This window comes from Staurois parvus, unplaced genomic scaffold (assembly GCF_062004578.1).
Source record: "Staurois parvus isolate SC_StPar_1 unplaced genomic scaffold, SC_StPar_1.0 ptg001316l, whole genome shotgun sequence".
NCBI lineage: Eukaryota > Metazoa > Chordata > Amphibia > Anura > Ranidae > Staurois > Staurois parvus.
In genome coordinates, this window is record NW_028319112.1 from 3,015,707 (window position 1) to 3,032,182 (window position 16,476).

At 41.7% G+C, this 16,476-nt stretch overlaps 1 pseudogene; it reads right to left on the minus strand.

Moving 5' to 3' along the window:
- Window positions 1-3,883: 3,883 nt before the first annotated feature.
- On the minus strand, window positions 3,884-6,129 carry LOC149437102 (uncharacterized; annotated as a pseudogene).
- Between the last annotated feature and the right edge of the window lie 10,347 nt (window positions 6,130-16,476).

Here is a 16,476-nt window from a genome sequence, read left to right on the forward strand (position 1 = left end):
GTTACCTGATGGCCGTGCTGATGCGCATGTGCACATGCGTGTGCGTACCGGTGTGCGTGCCCGCTGCCGGACTGGCACCAGGAGAGCTATTTAAACTGCTTCTGCACTACGTATCCTTGCCTTCTGGTCTACCATGTTCTCTGATATGCTGTTTATTGTATCCTGATCCTGTTGCCAACCTGACCTGTCCTTGCTTCGCTTGAACTCCACCTGCACCAACCCAGCTTGATCCTGACTATACCCTGCCTGCTCCCCCTGCTATCTACTTATGGTTACTGACTTCTGGCCTGAACATCAACTATCTGCTTGCCTGTTCCCTGCACCTGATAGATCCCTACCCATCTTGTCTGACTCTGCTTCTTCTCCAGCCTGTGCCTTGCTGTCCGTAGTCACCAAGGTAATGACAGAAACCTGACAGCCGCTGTTCCTGCTACCTGCATCTTCTGCTCACCTGCATCCGCAACTGACCTGCATCCTGGTTGTCCGGACTACTCACTTGTTGGCTGACATCATAGACTTGCCAGGCACTCGTGCCACTCTTGGCTCTCAGGCTCTCTGTCTGCTCTATCAGAAGCATCGAGCAGGAGATGTCAGAGGATGCCCTCATCTCCACATCAGGCTCCCCTATCAGGTATGTGACAGAGGCCCATCACTCTCTCAAATTGCTGGATGATCTTTGGTTCCTCAGTACATTTGTCCATGTTCCCTTGCTATTATGATCTGCTGTTACTGACTTGGCATGTTCCTGGACCTGTCTTCTCTGCCTGGTTCCGGATCTGACCTCAGCTTGGTTAATGCATATTCTCACTTTCTCTCCTGTGTATGACCCCGGCTTGGTTAACAGATATTCTCACTTGCTGTCCTGTGTATGATCCCTGCTATTCATCTGACTACGTCTGCTCAAATCCCCACCTGGCATCTGACCCTGGCTCCGAACTGACTACTCTGCTGTCCTCTACTACTCTGAAGGCCTGCTGTCTCTCACGGGTGCCACCTGTCTGCAGACACCATTCAAGTGAATCAGCTGTGCTCCTGGGTGTACCTCTGACAAGCATCCTCAGTCAGATCATCTCTACTAGCACTCTTGCAGGCAACCTGTGCTACTTTGGGCCTGTGTCCTTCTGTCCTATTTCCAGGGGAGTCTGGAACTTAGCTGCAAGGTGAAGCCCTCTCTCCATTGGCCTCCAGCTCCACCACTAGGTACGTGATAAAGACCATAAAGAGTATGTTAGGGAAAGTGGTAGACAAAGATGGAAAAAATGGGATTTCTTACTGCCCTACCTCATGTTTTCAGTACAAGTTCCTTCATCATCTACAGATTCTTCACCTTTTGAGTTACTTTATTGGAGGCACCCCAGGGGCTTGCTAGATGTTGCAAAAGAAACATTGGGGGAGAGACCACGCTCTTTAATAGTGTTACCTAGCATATCGTGTTGATGCAAGATAAAACTGCAGCTGTCATGCCTTTTATGTGGGAACATATGAAGTAAGTCCAAGAGCAGAAGTGCCAAAACCTGTGAGTACTAGATATAGTCCTCACAGTTAAAAGCAAATTCCAGCCTATGTTGCAAGGCCCTTTTGAGATTGTGGAGAAATTAGAGGATGTGAACAATAAAGTCCACCTGCCTGAGAAAAAGAAACCAGAACAAATTCATCACATTAATCTCATAAAGCCACTGAAGAACATGGAAACCCTGGTTGCCATGTCAACCCCTCAAAAAGATACAGTCTACGCAATACCAAAAGTAAAAGTAGCAGAAGCTGTATCAGTAGACCACAGATAAAGTAAAAGAGTTCATTATCAAGAATATTTTTTTCTCTAAAATACCTGGACTAGACATGTGTGATTTGTTTTGCTCCGAATCAAAATTTGGATGAAATTTTAATTGTTCGGAGATTCGAATCAGAATTTCCAAATTGCAATAGTAACAAATTTAAATGAATCTGAAATAATGAAACAAAATTTTGCCTGAAATTCAAATCAAATTTGAATCAAATTTGAATCAAATTCTAAACGAAATCAAATTTGAAAACAAATTTGAAATATAAACATATTGCTGACTATTGCTTATTTCCTTCAAAGACTATGCTTATTAGTTTTAGAATATATCTGTCTTCTGAAAGTCACATTTCAAAAAAGAATAGAATAGAAAAAAATAGTCTAGCGTAAAACAGAACAGAAAATAACAGAATAGAAAATAAAAGAATTGAATAAAAAAGAAGATAGTTTTGATTCAAATTCAATTAGAATTTTTCAAATCCATTGGAAAAATTCAAATCTATTAAAAAATGAATAAACAAAAAAAAACTGTACAAAACAAATTTCATTATAAATGCAGCAAAATTAAATTCGTAACTTAACAAATCAATCCAAAATGACACAAAACTATTTTTTTCTGCACATGATAACCTGGGCAAACTTCAGTTTTTCAAAATGACATTTTTCAAAATGACATTGTTACTGAGCCTGGTGTCCAGGTAAATGTGAAGCTGTGCAGAAAAAAGGAAAGTGCTAGATTTGGGAGTGCCAGAGGAATCCCACAGTAACATAGTTACATCTTAGCTACATAGTCTGGCTGAAAAAAAGACAAAAGTCCTTCTAGTGCAACCATAAAAAACCCCAAAAAACAAAGTTATAATCCTATACCCACAGTTGATCCAGAGAAAGGAAAAAAACCCAATTTGCTCATGCAGGGGAAAAAATGTCTTCCTGATCCCCCGAGAGACATTAGGATATTCCCTGGAACAACTTTACCTATAAATGTTAGTATCCAGTTATATTCTGTGTATCTAGGAAAGAATCCAGGCCTTTTTAAAAGCAATCTATTGAGCTGTCCAGATCCAACTCTTGAGGGAGTCTATTCCACATTTTCACAGCTCTTACTGTGAAAAAAACCTTTCCGTATTTGGAGATTAAATCTCTTTTCCTCCAGAAGTAATGAGTGCCCCCTTTGTCCTCTGTGATGGCCTTAGGGTGAATAACTCTACACCGAGTTCACTATATGAACCACTGATGTATTTATACATGTTGATCATATCCCCCCTTAATCTCCTCTTCTCAGGAGAGAATACATTCAGTTCCTCTAATCTTTCCTCATAGCTGAGCTCCTCCATGCCTCTTATCAGTTTGGTTGTCCTTCTCTGTACTTTCTCCAGTTCCCCAATGTTCTTTTTGTGAATTGGTGCCCAAAACTGAACTGCATATTCCAGATGAGGTCTTACTAATGATTTGTACAGGGGTAATATGGTATCTCTCTTTGAAGTCTATACCTCTTTTAATATAAGAGAGGATTTTGCTAGCTTTAGAAACTGCAGCTTGGCATTGCATGCCATTATTAAGCTTGTGATCTACCAGAACTCCCAGATCCTTCTCCACCATTGATTCCCCCAGTTGTATCCTCCCTAGTATGTATGATGCATGCATATTCTTAACCCCCAAGTGCCTAACCTTACATTTATCAACATTAAACCTCATTTGCCACATAGTTGCCCAATAAAACAGTGCATTGAGGTCGGCTTGTAAGTTGAAGACTTCTTGTAAGGACGTTATTCCACTGCACAGCTTGGTGTCATCTGCAAAGACTGAAACGGTATTTCTTAATCCTATACCCTATATTGTTTACAAATATATTAAAAAGTAAGGGTCCCAACACTGAACCTTGGGACACTGAACTGACAACCCTAGACCATTCAGAGTATGAATCATTAACCACTACTCTCAGAATACGGTCTTTTAGCCAGTTTTTTATCCATTTACATACAGATTTTTCCAAGCCCGTAGACTTTACCTTACACATTAGCCATATGTTGTTTTGCCTCAAAACAAAGTGTTTTTAACACTACTACAATCGCTCACTAATACACGGATTAGGCTTAATAAATATTAAAGCAAAACATGATTTATTGAATAAGTTCTGTTAGTATAATAACATAAGAATTGTCAGAATTGCAAATCATATTTAGATCATATTATAGCAAGAATAAAGCATCAATACATCACCGGATATTGTAGCATCACCCACTGCCCAGTGACTGGGGGACTCCAACAGTCAGCAAAGGGGAATCCGGGAAATCACCGCAAGGCACGTCTGCCGCATCTTCAATGAGTCCCAAATTCCCCTAGAATCCCCCGTCTTTTATATACATAGTTTGGAATGTCTTTATCTACTGCCATGCGCAGTATCTCCTGGTTGTATAACGTCATGTATGATTCTGCGGAGTAGCTAGAGTCAACGCGTGATCGGCTGTGCCATCACGCGTAGTTACCTATTTTGATGGAATGCACATCTGGTGAATATCAGCCACATCTCTGGTTTCAACTGGTTTTAACTGGTTTAATGTACACTTCCAACATGTTATTTTGAACTCCAGTTACCCATCTAATGGTTATAATCGTTAGCATTATGACAGTTGAGTGTCAATCACTTCTCATCCATACATCCTATACACTCATGTCACATATGTATCACAATCGGTCCTTGATTGAAACTCAAATGACATAAGTTGCCATAACCACCGTTGGTTTTTTGCAAAATAATTTGTAAGCTATGTAACAATTCCATAATGTCAATAATGCTATAAATATCATAATAACCAGCAGAGGGTGCGCTAGAAAATTCAAAACCTTAGTAGCCGAGGGAGAATAACCCAGAAATACATCCCACCAATGATGGGAGGTAGCGTCAGCTATGCTAGATCCTAGTTTTATCAGTCTTCCACTTGATATGGTCGTAGTCACCACATGTTGTGCAATTGTAGTGTTCAAATATTCAATATGTTGTTGAACTTCGATTGATTTATCCATTAATTGTTTCAAAATTGTTAAATTAAATTCCCAATTGGGAATTTCCAATGAATCACTTTTCCAATATTCCTGAACCGACTCATCCTTATCTCCTTGTAATATAAAAGTTTCATTATGCCACATTAAAGAAGATATATTATTGATACAACCTGAAAAGGGAACTTTCATTCCTCTGACTGCAGGAATGTCAGTTACCATACACACAGTTTGTGGGGCTATTTCTACCATCATTTCATAAGACATAGGTAGAATGGTCCATTTACATACATTTACAGTGTTCTGCAACAAACATGGCTCATATACAGAAGACTGCAACTTACAATTTTTCCCTCAAGAGTATTATCACAAAATGAGAGATCATGAGTTTTGTTATTATTGTCTACATGGGTGCCATAAAACTCTGGACTCCAATAATGCTGAGCACCAGGTGCACCAATAATCAAAGGCATTACAACAAATTTACACACCGTAGTGGTTTTAGTAACATTATACATTAATATTGTTCCAAGACAAGTAGTGTCATTGCAGATCATTTTCTGAGCTTCTAAATTAACCCACATGTTTACTGGGATACTTTTGTTAAATGCGGTCCTCCACACTAATTCATTTCCCGTCATTAACATAGCCTGCATATTCATTTTCTGTTGTTGCTCATATATGGTCTGCAATGTACATACCGTCCAATTAATCAACTTTGTAATGTTAGTATCAAAATCTGTTAAAAAATCATTTGAAGCATTTACTAAATGGAGCATCACATCATCTATTCCGGCAGCTATACCAATATAAAACCCATTTAAGGTTCCTGTTAGGGAGCCATAACCCCCAAGCAATGTATCATACCACGCTCTTTTTTTTTCGTTTCATACAGTTTTTTACAGTACTTGGGAATGTTATTTGCGCATGTATCACAGTTTTCTGTGCATGTTGACCCATTTTTTCACATGTAGAAGGCAATCTTTTAATATGTCCGGGGTCGATATGAGTAGTGTTTGAATTTACAAAGATTAAGTACTGACCCCACCATGATCTTCCTTGGATTTTACTGGCGTTGGTACAAGTCATAATCATTGTCTCATTAAGAGCAAACTGAAAGACAGTACTTGGTTTTAGTCTTAGCGGTACAGTTTCTCGTTACGGATCTCCTATTTGCAGCTGACAAATAAATGAAGCTTGCTTCCTGATGGCAATAGCAAATGCTAACTTCAGAGATTACATTTCACACCTTCATTTCCATGAACCGCATATGTTGGCTTGTAACCCTCTATTGGAGCTCCTGTCCATACAGTACCATTGAAGGGTATATTTAGAATGGGGCAGGGCTGATTAGCTGGGCATATAAAATCATCTTGAGTTCTATTCGTACGCATGCGTTTCCAACCCCAGCTCATTCTGGCATTGCCGGTATCTGTTACTTTAACTCCCGGCGTCCACGCTCCGACCTCTAATTCCACCAACCACACGATACCAAGGATTCCAAGACTGAAGGTAAGTACATTGTTGCTCTGTGAAAGACAATACAGTATGAATCATTCCCGCAAATAACATTTTTCTTGTGGGACATATTCCCACTTTTCTATGCCTGGTTTCATGATCAGTAGGGTGCGGTCCTTACCAACGGCTATTACTTCTGCAGGTTCCGGGGGACCAGATGCCCCCTGTACCCAAATTTTAGCCCCCACATTAACTGTGTTAGTAGAGCCAAAGCCTTGGTCTCCTCTAACCATTAACTTTGTGGAAGCTTCGCCTTCTTTGATGTTAGCGATATACAAAGGAATCAAAAGCAATTGAGCCACCCGGTCCTGGGCTGGCAAGATCATGGACTCCATACCAATAATATATTCTTTTATAGGAACTATCAGTACAGGGTATTTTTGTGGAGGTATATTCCTAATTTTTAAGGTCACTTCAGTTTGTACACCTTCAGTCACCTTCCCCCCCCAACCCTGATATTTTTACACTGGGGGTCCTATAAATTTATTTGGATTTCCATAAATTAGAGTAGCCTCTGCCCCCGTGTCTACTAATGCTGCCACTGTTTGTATATTACCCCCTTCCCAATGGATACTCACCTGTAAATATGGCCTATCATCTTTTTTAATCCATACGGGGGCTTGGCTGGCTACTCATGCCAAATTATCCTCTTGCGATCCTAACAGATCTTTGGGAGAAGCTGAGGCTGTCTGAATTTTTAAAGCTACCATGGTTGCTATTTCTTCCCAGGAATAGATTTTCTAAAACTGATCCCAATCAGGGAAATCTATACCCCTTTCTCCTGTTCCCTTTCTTGTTTCTTGTCTACATCCTTATGTTCTTTTAATCTTACTTCGGCACTCTTCTTATCAACCTTCCTTCCTGACAGCACTTTTTGCTTGTATAATTTCCACAATACTTGTGTATCTTTCCCATCAATGTGTTCTTTAGGAACTCCAGCTTTAAGTAAAGCCTGGAACATATCTTTCCAGGACAGGTGATTATCCACATTCCCCTTCTGTCAAAGGGGAGGTGAGTTATTGCTCTCTCTTATCTCCGGAGGAGAAAGATTTAACCCATTCTCCCATATCCTGAAATTCAGCTATCTTATCCACTATCTCTTCCCATCTGCTGTTATTTAATGATATTAACAATGTCATGATTACATATTTATACATGATTACAGGTTTAGACATTCCTAATTATCCTTTTTCGGGCAGCTAAGGTCATGGAAGTATCCAGATATCTATCTGTTTCATCCATAACCAATGCTACCTTCATAGCTTCCTCTTTACACCTCCTGTTTCTATTTTCTTTCTCCTAGTAACTGGTTCAGGGTCCGGGCAACCGGGTCCTCCTGGACAGTCATCCCAAGCATCATCTGATGAGGAAACCCATACATCAGCATCCCATTTACCTGGATCCCAATTAACTGTGGCTGCTGCTATTGCCTGCTGCACTTTTCCACGGTTCACCCTTCCCCTTCGTTTCCTATACTTATTTTGGGCCACTTTTACTGCTGCTATCTCGGCTATATTTTGATAATGTTCTAATTTATCTTTCAACAATTTTTGCCCACATTGCAGAAGAACAATTTTACCTTCTTGTTCTATGGTCTTCTGCTCTAGCTGATGGTAATCCTTCATTACCTGATGTAATTTCTTATGAATCTTCCTGTATGTAGTTAGCAAAATCCAACTGCGTCTGCTTAAAGCTACTGCATCACCTGCCTTGGCAGGGATCCCCTCGAGTACATTTACAACATCAAGGGGTTCGATACCTTTAAACCTACTATCCCATGATTCTGCCAACCCTGCACCTGACAATTCCTGTGCTAAAAGATTATATGGAGACTCGGTCCAGCCGGGAATCTCCACCTTATCAATCTTACCCTTCGCTTTTTGCTTAAACATATCTGGTTCTTTTCTAAAATGCCAGGTAGCTAAATCTCCGAAATTTGTTGGCAAAATGCCAAATGTCAATATTTTGCACAGAGGCCCCCTGGTACCTAGGGGTCAACGTGCAAAAATAAATTTTTCAAAATAAACTTCCTATTAGGAGATATTTCTACTTGGAATCCTGCCGACTATGCCAATTTATGTTTTGCCTCAAAACAAAGTGTTTTTAACACTACTACAATCGCTCACTAATACACGGATTAGGCTTAATAAATATTAAAGCAAAACATGATTTATTGAATAAGTTCTGTTAGTATAATAACATAAGAATTGTCAGAATTGCAAATCATATTTAGATCATATTATAGCAAGAATAAAGCATCAATACATCACCGGATATTGTAGCATCACCCACTGCCCAGTGACTGGGGGACTCCAACAGTCAGCAAAGGGGAATCCGGGAAATCACCGCAAGGCACGTCTGCCGCATCTTCAATGAGTCCCAAATTCCCCTAGAATCCCCCGTCTTTTATATACATAGTTTGGAATGTCTTTATCTACTGCCATGCGCAGTATCTCCTGGTTGTATAACGTCATGTATGATTCTGCGGAGTAGTTAGAGTCAACGCGTGATCGGCTGTGCCATCACGCGTAGTTACCTATTTTGATGGAATGCACATCTGGTGAATATCAGCCACATCTCTGGTTTCAACTGGTTTAATGTACACTTCCAACATGTTATTTTGAACTCCAGTTACCCATCTAATGGTTATAATCGTTAGCATTATGACAGTTGAGTGTCAATCACTTCTCATCCATACATCCTATACACTCATGTCACATATGTATCACATATGTGGAGAACTGTGAAATACTTTTGCAAAAACCAAGCATACCACGTCCACCGCCACCCCTCTGTCCAAGGTTTTGCTCACCTTCTCATAAAAATAAATCAGATTTGTTTGACAACTTCTGTCTTTCATGAATCCATGCTGTCTGTTGCTTAAAATATTTTCTTCAAGCAAGAACTCATCTATGTGGTCTTTTATTAAACTCTCCAGTATCTTCCCAACTATAGAAGTTAAACTAAAAGGTCTATAATTACTTGGTAAATATTTTGATCCGTTTTTAAATATAGGCACCACATTGGCCTTACGCCAGTCCAGTGGTACTATGCCAGTCATTAAAGAGTCCCTAAAAATTAGAAACAATGACTTTGAAATGACCAAACTGAATTCTTACAGGACCCGTGGGTGTATGCCATCTGGTCCAGGTGCTTTATTCACCTTTATTCTGTCTAAATATTTTTGGTTCATATCAATTTTGAGCCAATGTGGATCATCTGGGGCTGTGTTAATACCATGCCCATTATGGACAAGAGCTCCCCCATGCTCCTTTGTATACACAGAGCTGAAGAAGGTATTTAATAAATTTGCCTTCTCTTTGTCCCCAGTCATCTACTCTAGATTACTTTGTAAAATGCCTATATGCTCGGACCCAAGCTTTTTACTATTAATATATTTGAAGAATTTTTTAGGGTTTGTGCTATCTTTTGCAATCTGTTGTTCATCTGCAATTTTTGCGGCCTTGATTTCCTTTTTACATATAATTTGTAATTTTTAAACAATGATAGCGTTCCTTCATTTTTGTATAATTTATTTTATTTAAATTTATAGATTTTGTAAGCTTTTTTATTATTATTTATAGCTTTTTTAACTTTGGCAGTAAGCCACATAGGTTTTATTTTTAGCCTTTTAAACTTGTTGCATATGGGAATATATTTTGCAGTGTGTTCACATACTTTACTGTGTTCATCCAGGCCAACATTCCCTCCCAGTCTAAGCCTTGGAGAGCAGCTCTCAGCCTTGGAAAATTAGCTGTCTTAAAGTTAAGTGTTTTTATTTTTCCCGTATGTGCTTGTTGTTTACAGCTAACAATAAATGACATCATGCTATTGTCACTGCTACCCAGATATTGTTTTATATGGACATTAGTAATAAGCTATGCATGGTTTGAGATGACCAGGTCCAGCAGAGCATAATTTCCAGCTGGGGCCTCTATGAACTGTACCATAAAAGTGTCCTTTAGTAGGTTTATAAATTTCTGCCATTTAACTGTTCCTGCAGTGCCATCTCTCCAGTCAATTTCCAGGTAGTTAAAATCCCCCATTATTATCACTGTCAAAGCCCTTGCAGCCCTTTCGATCTGTGCAATGAGCTGAGTCTCCACCTGCTCATTAACACAGGGTGGCCTATAACAAACTCTACTGATTACCTTTGTAGTACGCACTTCCATGTGCAGTTCCACCCATAATGCTTCAGCCTCATCACATTTTCCATCAACTAGTTCCTCTTTTACACTCACTTTGAGATCACTTCTCACATAGAGACAGACATCACCACCTTTCCTTTTTACCCTGTCTCTCTGAAAGAGAATATAGCCAGGAATATTAATGGCCCAGTCATGTGAAGAATGAATCCAAGATATGGTAATACCAATTAAATTATAGTTCTCTTCATGCTCCAAAGCTTCCAGCTCACCTCTTTTGCTTGGAAGACTTCTGGCATTGGTGAACAAATACTTTAATTCATTGACACCTTTTGCACACGTATGTTGCATGTTTTTTTATTTTTGTACAAGTGGTACCAATTCCAATGATTGTTTGCAACATGGGAACCTTCGTATCATCTGCCATAGCCCTCCCCCCATCTCTCCCCATTCCACCCACCAATAAGGACTGACCCCTGTCTGATCTGTCTGCCCCATTAATTTAATTCTCCCTCCCCCCTTGATCCTAGTTTAAATACTCCTCCAGCCATCCCATAAACCTCTCCACCAGCACAGCAGACCCCCTTCCATTTAGGTGCAAACCATCTCTAACAAATAGGTTGTACCCTGATGAAAAGTCATCCCAGTGCTCTAGAAACCCAAATCCTTCCCTCTTACACCAAATCTTTAGCCATGCTTTCAGTTCTCTAATCTCCCCCGGTCTTTCCTGAGTTGCGCATGGCACAGGTAATATTTCAGAGAATATCACCTTGGAGGTCCTTCCCTTCAACTTGCAGCCTAGTTATTTAGATTGATTCTTAAGGAGCCTCCACCTTCCATGTATTCTATCATTGGTTCCAACATGGACCAAGACAGCTGGGTCATGCCCAGCCCCTCCCAGTAATTTATCAATCCGGTCCACCACATGCCGAACCTGGCACCAGGGAGACAGCAAACCATTCGGTTGAGGCGATCCTGGCGACAAATTATTATCAGTCATTCCGATTATAGAATCCCTTATTAACTCAACTGTCTAGGCCTTCCTGCACTACCCTCACCACCCCTCTCAGATGGTCTGCTCTCCCAGCTGTTTGGGATAGCAGTGATATCCAGGGCTGCCACCCCCAAGTTTGCCACCCCCACATCTTCACCCAACTTGGCAAATCTGTTTGGGTGCTCAAACCCAGGGCAGGCCTTCCTTTTCTGTGAGCCCCTACCACTCCCTCTCGCTACAGTAACCCATCTTCCTACCTAAAAATTCTGACTAGCCACTCCACCCTCCACATCAATCCCATTAGATACCTGCTCAGAGAGCAGAAGTACCTTCCCCTTAATTAGCAGACTGAAGGAAGGAAAGGAAAAAAAATGTTATCTAAAAAGTGACAGAAATGGTGATTTAAAAAAAGTAAAAGCTGCTAGCAAGACCCCAAAAAAGAAAATAAAACAACTATAAGTACCAGCAATCACCAGCAGTCAAATACAAAATTGCTTTTCACTCTCCACTCAAATGTCCTAGTCTTTTGGGCTTCTGGCTAGCAAAATGTGCCAAGCCTGTTATTCTGAAGCCAAATCAAGTATGTGTCCAAATATTTGCTTACTCTATGCTCTGAATTTAGTGGTCTGGGAAAGTTATATTACAGAAGTAATATATATGTGGTCCCAGCAAATCCTTGGGAGAGGGTGGCCAGTTGGTGGCTGGGAGGGAGCATAAATACTTTGAGGCCTGGAGCACAGGGATTCTTGTCGTGGAGGAGAAGTTCCCAGCCTGGAGGGCTGCTGTCCTCTCAGGCAGCCCAGCTGACATTTACCAGGAGCTCATCAAGGTTCCAGCTGTGCTAGGTTGGGGGTCCTGTTCTGCTGCAAAGAGGGGCTTCATCGAGGATCTGGAGGTTTCAGTGAGAAGACTGTCTGCCTGAGTCTGAAAGGAGCTATCCAAGTCCCAGGGACACTGAGTACAGACCTTAGTGAGGGATCCTAGTGAATGATGCTGCTGTTGACCCCATGTGCACTAATATTATGGCTTGCCTGGCCTGGGACATTGCTGATGGTGGCCCAGTGCTGTCCAATTTATGTCCTACTGCTAAACGGACTGTTCTAAGAAGTAGCTGCAAAGACATTCTTGTTCAGTGTTCAGAGTATCCCACAGCTAACCTGAGCCCCACCTAAGTTAATCTTCAATAAACATTAAGAAGCCAACCCCTAGACTGTTTTCTGAGCTAAAAGGAGTGAATGTTGCTGTTTGCGTGGCTGCTGGTGCACCAGCGGGGAAAGAATCTGGGACACAATCCTTTCAGGGGTGAGCACTACACATCTAACTATTAAAGTGGACATAGCATCAGATATATTTTTTCATGTTAATTCCAGGCATGCTAAGTATTGTATAACGGTAGAGCTTTGTGATCACAGTACTCCCCCTGGCAATGCCTTCATCTGCTTTTCTTTACAGAAGGTTAGAGAGCCATCTTTGTTAAAGTTTTACTAAACCCAGGACCCAGCATTCACTCTATCTGATCTGCCAAAGTACATGGAAATGCAATTATTTTAGTAAATATAAACTGCTAAATACCTTTTCTCGTCAGCAGTTAGAGCAGTCTTGTGACTTCTGTCAGTGTTCAGCAGAGCACTGGTTAAAGTTTGTAGGAGGAGTTTTCTTTCTGCTCTAGAAGGATGCAAAACCCCTGATCTCTGTCTGGAAAGTGCTGATTGGCCCTGTACTGATCACATGCACTCTTTCAAGAAATAAAAAGCCTCTGTAGCACTACACATTAAACTGAGCATGTGCAGAGTGTCTCCACACTGTATGTCTTATCAGGTGATAAGAGGGGGACACTGGAAGAAGGGGAGGATCAGAGAAGTCAGGATCAAACAGCATTTGTACACAATATAGATGATCAACCCATTAGGTTACACAGTGAGTATACCAAGCATGCTTTACTGTGTATACATACTGATTTTACTGTTGTGAGTTTAGTAACACTTTAACTAGTTGCCGACCGCAGATAGCTGAATGACGGCTGCACTGCGGCCGGCCAGTTCTGAGTGGACGTCATATGACGTCCTCCCAGAACGCGCTCTCCTGTGCGCCCCAGGGGGCGCGCACCCGGCGATCTCCGTGATCGCTGTGTCCTACGGACACAGCTGATCACGTGATGTGGTAAAAGGCCAATCACAGCGGCCTTTTACCACGTGATCAGCGGTGTCCAAGTGCCGGTTCTCGGCTGCACTTTCCTCACGCTGTCAGATTGTGAGTAAAGTACTGCCGAGAACGGGCAGTTGTCAGAGCGAGGATCGGCACAGATCATCAGGGCACTGATGATCAGTACCCTGATGATCGGTGCCCAGCAGTGCCACCCGCAAGTTCCGCCCACCTGTGCCCAGCAGTGCGCCCACTAGCTCCACCCACCTGTGCCCAGCAGTGCACCCACCTGTGCCACTCTGCAGTGTCACACACCTGTGCCCAGAAGTGCCACCTACCTGTGCCCAGCAGTGCCACCCACCTGTGCCCACCAGTGCCACCCACCTGTGCCCACCCACCAGTGCCACCCACCAGTGCAGCCCAGCAGTGCTGCCAGTTAGTGCCACCAGTCAGTGTCCAGCGGTTGTGCCAGTCAGTGCCGCCAGTCAGTGCCCAGCAGTGATGCCAGTCAGTGGTGTCTATCAGTACCCATTATCAGTGTCACCTATCAGTGCCGCTTATCAGTGCTGCATATTAGTGCCGCCTATCCGTGACACCTCATTAGTGCTGTCTATCAGTGCCGCCTATCCGTGCCACCTCATTAGTACTGCCTATCACTGCCCTTTAGTGCTGCCTATCAGTGCCCATCAGTGCCGCCTATCAGTGCCCATCAGTGCTGCCTCATCAACGCACATCAGTGAAGGAGAAAAATGACCTGTTTGAAAAATTTTATAATAGAAACAAAGAAACTTTTTTTTTTTTCTAATTTTTTGCACTTTTTTTATTTATAGCGCAAAAAGTAAAGCGCCCAGTGGCGATTAAATACCACCAAAAGAAAGCTCTATTTGTGAGAAAAAAATGATCAAAATTTCATATAGGTACAATGTTGCATGACCGCGCAATTGTCAATCAAAGTGCGGCAGCGCTGAAAGCTGAAAATTGGCCTGGTAAATAAGGGGGTATAAGTGCCTGGTAGGCAAGTGGTTAAGACATCATCTGAGGTCAGCATCTACTGAAAAAATAAGCAGACCTACTAAATTCAAATTACTTTACAACTTGCCTCAGCGAGAAACAAACACTATATTAAGGAGATTCTAGAATATAGATACAGGCTAAGTATATGCTACTAAAAAACAACTATGTTATACCAAAAAAATATTTTTTTTTGTGAAATCTAACTCAACAATATCCTGAGCACAACACACAAATATATAAATCTTAACATGCAAAGAAGTCCATCATGTATCTGTATTAACAACTGCAGTCCATGCAAATTTTCAACTTCAGTACACAGTCCTCACTGTATGAATAAAGTGTAACTCGAATCGCAGTAGATTTAATGTATTCATAAAAATGCAGTTTTATTGATGTCTGTGTATCACATATTCTCCAGTCCACATGCAATGAATAGTAACACCCAGTGCTTCCACCACTGATCTTCAATCTCCTAGAAATACATTCACCTTAAGGAGTGGACTTAGACTTAAATTAATTAGTTAGGACAAATGTGTTTGTACCCATTGTAGGTTCAAACATGGCACTTGGCCTGCCCAGCCTCCACTTTTACTATCAGGACCAGGGGCGGACTGACAACTCATGGGGCCCCCGGGCAATAGGGGATCATGGGGCACCCGTGTCCTCGCCCACACCCAAAAAAGCCTATAAAAAAGGTACCAGGGGCATCTCATGGGGCCCCCTACTGACCCCGGGCCCTCGGGCAGTGTCCGTGTGCTCAAATGGTCAGTCCGCCCCTGATCAGGACATATTCAGAGAGAAGACATCCAGAACACTCAATAGTGTGAAACGAATTTCTGAATCGATAACATAATCGTCTCGTTATCCTGTTTCTCATGACAGAACACACTTGCTTGGCTTTCTCAGGGTGAACAAGCTAACCAACACAAAGATGAGGGCTCATGAAAAATTAACTTAATTAATTCAGAAATTGAAAGTGAAATGAAAGTTAAAGTTTGGTCATTTCATGATATTTAGGATTCTCTGTACTTCTATGATGGATCAGGTATCCTAGCAAGGGTACTTGTGGATCCAGGCAGCTAGGCTGCAGACACAACTGTTCTCTTTTGCAGCCCATACTCCAGGCCCAACAGAGAATTTGTACAATCAACCTTTTAAAGGGAAACTGTTTTCCTCAAAAGGCTTTCTTAGAGCCCACACAGGCATTTTGCATGGAAAATATCTCCCATCCATCAGCTAGTCCACCATTTTAGCTCAGAATTTGTCACATACCGCCTCTATTAGAACCCATTGAGTGGAACACTTTTCCCTAGGGGGCAGTGGGTTCTGGAGAGGGCATCTGCATTACCATGAAGTTTCCCAGCTTTGTGCTCCATGGAAGTGAAGACGTTTTGCAATGATACCCAGGCAGCTTTCTCTTTCGCCTACCACATTCACTTGAGCGGTGGGTAATCTATAACAAGCAGAATTTCCTTCAAAAGAGGCAGTACCTTAGCGACTCCAAGGCCCACTTAATCCCCAGGCATGCCCATTCCCTTGTACTATAATATTATCTGCAGGGTTCAGTTTTCAGCTTGATAAACCACAGGTTGTTTCTGCCTATTTACCACCTGCAAGAGGTAGCAGGATCAATGACCATATTCACCAACATTTAAGACAGGTGACACACACAGGTAGTAATACAAAGCATAAAGGGTCCTCTGTGCTACCTTGCTGCTGGCACTGATTGTGTATTCAATATAAAGCAACCAAATAATGCATATAAAAAAGTTGTTTTGCGTTGCACATTTTATATACACACAGATAGTAGCTATCAGGAAAGCACCATACATCTGCTTGAGGGTTTACTGGCCCCACATTTATCTTCATGTGTTAGCTGAAAA